The sequence below is a fragment of the Scatophagus argus genome, chromosome 16, assembly GCF_020382885.2.
Source record: "Scatophagus argus isolate fScaArg1 chromosome 16, fScaArg1.pri, whole genome shotgun sequence".
NCBI classification, from domain to species: Eukaryota; Metazoa; Chordata; class Actinopteri; family Scatophagidae; genus Scatophagus; species Scatophagus argus.
The window spans coordinates 10,403,173-10,409,172 of NC_058508.1; positions in this window are offsets into that span (position 1 = coordinate 10,403,173).

Below are 6,000 nucleotides of genomic sequence, written 5' to 3' on the forward strand. Positions count from 1 at the left end.
GAGACTGCCCGTAGGAACTAAGGATACAGATCAATTCACACATTTATTACCAGACAGTCAAAGGTATGAGGTAGGCAGATTGAGCCCAGAAGGCAGGCACACACACACACACACACACACACACACAACACAACACAACACATATGCAGATAGACAAATTCACATGCACTTCTTATTGTCAACATTTACGAGCAAACTAAACAAGATTTGCTGTCAGGATGTTTCGCAAAAAAATCCCCAAACTTCAAACAAATGTTTTAAATTAGCATCACAAAAGGCAGAAGCAGCCAATTAGAGGCAGAGCAAGATGCAGTGGGGGAGAGCCAGTCGAAGGGAGGGGAGAGAGAAAAAAAGAAAGAATGATGGATAGGATTTGAGTGAAAGAGAGAAAAGTACAGGTAGCGAAACGTGAGAGGAGACGACAAACCTTCACTTTCTATCAGTCACAGAGAGGGTGAAAAAGAGAGAGGGATGGAGAGAGGGAGGCGAAGGAAAGGGCAGGAAAAAAAGAGCGTCTGGAAGGGGTGGCATTAGTCAAATCCGTGAGGTCACGTTATGAAAACTCACCACTCACTAGTCTTCACAAGATAAATCATTCAATTTTATGATGAAGACTTGGTTACAATTCATGTTATTAAGTGACACGTTATGTGTTTGTGTGCAATGTAGCTGAGTATCTGTCTCTCCACCACTGTGCTGAATGATGCACATGCAGACAGGCAATTTGATTTTCTCTCTCTCTTTCATTTCTCATAAGTTTATTCTCCTCTTTAATGTCTCCCTCTTACTGACTCGCCCCTCCTTTCTCCACTTTGGCCACTCAATAGTCCAGCTCTCTGTTCCGTATCTCTAGTCCAGCTGCATATGAGAAACAGAGCAGAAACAGCTTTCCACCTCTCTCTCTCTCTCTCTCTTTCTCTTTCCTTTCCTCCTCCACTTTAGAAAGGCTCATTTTAACCCCTTACCCAAATATCAAAGCGAAAAATACTATTTAATGCAGGTTACTTGCGCCATTGTTTTATGCTGTTGTTAGTGCACACGGTTGGCGCGATGCCATTATGTACCACATCGCTTTCAATCATTTCCATAGGCTACATCCTTAACAACAAAGCTTCTCCCCACAAGGATCATGCGCACACAGGTTAAAAAATCAAAAACACGACTTGTGTTTTTTTGGGCAACTTTATAAAACATCCTGCTAACAAAGAAAGTCGACTGGGGAAACACAGGATGAGAGAAACATAAAGAAGCGGGGCATAGCAAGCCCCTTAAGTGTTGAAATAACAGGCAACCTCATAGTAGAAATGGAGGAATTATATTTTCAATGGACAAATATAAACAACACATAAGAGGAACTGGAGGGTGGGGTGAGGGATGTGAATCGCTACAGAAAGGCGCTCCTTTCAAGCAGCTCCTGTTATTTTTAGGCTGGCCTGATGTAAAATATTGGGACTCATGGATGTGACCAGACTGAGGAGAGAGGCAGAGACAAGATCGCGTATGAGCAGAGTGTGTACTGCGAGACTTCATGCATGTGTATGTATGTTTGCCAGATTAAAGGCAAAGTACGCTGAATAAGACTGACTGACCCGCAGACGGTGACAGACTTGTAAACAAATGAATAAGAACATATGCATTCAAACAAACAAGTCCTTTGCACACACACACAAAAACTAAGCTGACGTTACATCTGTGTAGGCTACCAGCTGACAGTTGGAAGCTGGAGAAAGGCCAATAAATAATTTAGATTCTGCAGTGAACATAGATCACTGACTCTCTACATCCACCCAAAAACACCCAGGTCCCTCTCCCTCCCCCCTCCCCCCCTGTCTCTCTGTTCCTGGGTGTGTCTCACTGTTTCCCTCTCTGTCTCTCTTAATCACTAATGTGTCTCAACTCACATGATTCCAAAGGTGAGAGACTATTCTCTGTGCTGGCCTGGTCATGTACACTAAATATGCAGAGGAAAGAAAAGCTCTGCTTCTGACTCAGACACACACACAGACATGAAATATGTTAGTGTGCTCCCCTTGGCAATCTGTTCACAGAGTCAGGAAGTTACACATATAACATCACAGCAACTTACAGCTGTCAGCAACTGTCGGAAACGTTGCTTTGTTACAAATTACTTACACTAAAATACAAAGGAGAAAAAAAAGCATTCATACTCGAAACACCTTCATACTAATTTACAAGTACACAACTCACTGTGATATATGGAATCAAATCTATGATCTGGAGACTAATGTGTGTTTTAATTTATAATTTACAAGAAAAGACGTCCCAAGACACAGAAGAGGGAGTTTGACTGCTCAGTCAAACAGCTGAGCAAAGGGATTAAACACAATAGTCTTGATCGGTCATTTGATATCTCATTGACTTTGGGTCATATAGGATCAGATATGGAACTAGGAGATTAAAGCACTACTACTCACTCAGATGCACACACAGCACACAACACACATCACAACACACAAAACTCACAGCATACTGTATGTAGTATGTACAAACTAACTGATGACATGCTAATACCCTTTTATGAATTAACACATTTCTCACCCTATGATTAGTAGACAGTGACTGATTTATGAAACACATTATTGTATTACATTTCACATTGAGCTCATTGTTACTAGGGCTGGAATATATATTGAATACCTCTCGATTTACAACAGCAGGGGAAAACACGCTTACATGCATGCTGATAATGCAGGAAACACCATATGGTGTGTGTGTTTCGTGTATGTGCGGGGTGAGTATGTTTTTATGGGTGCTAAAATTAGCATTCCGCAGAAGAGCACAATATGAACTTAGCTGACACTTAATACATTGCAGGGTTACACGGTTTACACTATCTTCGGTGTATGACACCTGATATGCATTCAACAAGGTCAAACGGACATCTAGGGTCAAAGGTCATTCAAGCTGCTGATGGGGATTTCATTTCTATGCTCCTATAGGATGACCCTTTTAGTTTCTACTTCCCCTCAGCATGTAACATGAGGTATTTTACCGAGCACATCACAAAGACAGCACAAGCACTATTGATGCTACACGCTATAGTAATACATGACTTGTGCAATAGTTCTTGGGGCCCAGCTAAAAATACTGTAGTGGGGTACTTAAATCTTCTCCTCAGATGATTGTGTTTGCTCAATATGCATAAAATGTGATACAAATCAAAATTATAACATTTAGCTAATATTGACTCCACTCACATTTAACGTGTTTGGATATTTTACATCAAATGTAAAATAAAAATGTAAAATGTAAATTTGTGTGAATTTTTTTAATTTCACATACCAATAACAATCTGAATTGGCCTTGAATATTATCTTTCATTTCAGTTTTCAGGAGTTCGAACCACTGAAATCCACTAAATTATTGGAAAGAACTGCAAAACATAATATAAATTGATTTATGAATAGCGAATTTTATTTGTCAAGAGTTGGGAATGAAAATAACCGTTAATATTAATTATTAATATTAAATCTTTATGTTGGACTATTTTTAGGTTAGTACAGAAAACAAATATATTTTTTACAGGCATAAGGAAAACAAATGCTTCACAATGTAATTAGATTAATTCAATCGCATGGTATTATTTCTGTAAATGTAATTATGTTCAAGTACCTGTATAGCAATATATGTGTTATTCATTCTTAACAAAAATGAAACAGTAAATTGTGATTGCATCTGAACACTACACTTTGTGTATCTCACGTTCAGTATGTTTACCCAACTCAGTGAGAAAGATAAATACGGATAATAATTGTATTTAACCAGGCGCTATTTTTCCGCCAATTACTCCATAAAAGAAAATGTAACAGACTTGAATGATGTAATACTGATTCTAATTAAACAACAAAATATCTGCGTACTGTATCTAAATGTGGATGTGAGAGAATAGTTATTTCTATGGCACTCCCATGGGCCCAGAGTCAGTTCACAACTAAATAAAGCTGCAGGTCATAATTCTAGCGAACGGTGAATCCACTGAGACTCATACATCTGGTGAATAAAAAAAAAACTGTTTGAATCTCCATTCAGAAACATCAGTCAGTTAAATCCACTAAATTAACATGCATGTGGTAGCAGTTCTGTTGGCTGGGGCTTCTAATGAGTCAGTTGCAATTCATGTATATTTTAATGAACTGGATATTTCTGAGTCATTTTCCTCATTGTGTTATGCAATAGGATTTACTTTAATGCTGACCATGAAACAGTCTGTGGAGGACAAACGGCACATTACTGAGAAGAGAACGTCTTAAAATTAGGGTTTTTTGCCAGTAACAGCTTGATATTCGTGATTTACATCAGTATAAAGCTATAAGATACACATTCGTTTTTTATGGTGATACAGTAGATGTTGAGGGTTGCTAGTGTGGACCTGTTGTGGCAAGAAAGATTTACAGCATGGAAGGAAGATGAAGGTTCAATGCAGAATTCAAAAGCAATACTTTAAAAGCCATGGGATAGGATAAAGGTATAGGACAGAGGCAAAATTACTTTTTTAAAAAAAAAAACCCAGTGAGGATATCCAAACTGAAATTACTGGGCGTCACTCTGAAGGTTACTCGCTGGCAATGTTGTACGGCGTGTTAGGAACGAATTGTAACCAGTGCTATGGACAGATGACACATGGTGAGCTTAAATCCACCTTCACTAACTCCAGTATTAATTTTCTGTCAGTTATTTGCATAGAACGGCTTTATTAGGACCCATGTTACTACGGCACAGTTCAGTTTGGTTCATTTTTGTTCTGCCTTACCTGAGATGACCTCGTGATTGATACTGACATTGTCACTACAGCACAGAGTGAGGACATCCTCAGCACACTCAAGCTGTAGCACATCAGGTCTTTTAGGACCTAATCCATTCAAAGGATAATTAAACATGAACCAGGCAGAAATAACTAAACCTATATCAATACACAGGTGATTTAATAACTGATCATTAATATGACCCTTACTGGAATGACTTTCAATGGATGCAGTAGGTTTCGTCTTTGAAAGACTGACTGTAGCAGGTTATGAAAATCTCAAGATAGCATTTCATTATGAAATCAGTGTTGTTCCTTCCGCTAGCCTTAGCTTGGTTAGTGCTTTCACATTAAGTCACACAATAATATCATCTGTACTTCAACCTTACTCAAACTTAACTGCAATTCACCAAATTATACAGAGGCCTGAAAGTATACCAGATTGCATTCCCTGGAGAGGGGGATAAAATGCTGTACTAGGTACACCTCACACTTTATTACATTCCAATAAACACCAAAACCACAAAGCACAGCTTCACAAATGACCAATAAATTAAATCAACACCCTGCCACAGTCTTAATAATTATCGAACATTATAAGCTTTGCAAACGTAGAAGTTATTGCAATGCTATTGTGTTCAATTACATTAAATCGTACCAGTGTTCATGTTACATGAAACTGCTCACAACAAGGTCTGTGGATTATCTTGTTATGACTTCTGGAAAGAGACATTGATGTTGAGTTTTTTTTTTGGGGGGGGTGCTTTAAACAGCTAAATGGAATTGTGTGCTTTCCCTACTGTAATAAGCCAGAATGTCTTTTGTAACAAAAAAAATAAAAAAAAGGATCTTTCGCAAATTGATGGAAAGTTAAATCAAATCTATGAATGCACAACATCAAATTTCCTGCACACACTCCCTCTCTCTCTCACTAACACACGTCCATCATTTGGATGGTGAATAGACATGATTCAGAAGCACTATAAGTAGCTCCTGCATTTCGCTGGAGCAGCCCAATTAGAGTGTGTAGTTATGTCACGACTCAAGCATCAGCATGGATCAATACAATCATTACTCCAATTTCCCCTCTTGTCATTAACACTCACAGAAACTTACTTCCACATTTGCATGCTTTCACACAGACATACACGAACCCTGCAAATGAAAATACCAAAATCACTCACTATTTCTCCCCCAGAATGGTGCAATATGTGCTAGTTTCATGAAAGATGGAAATG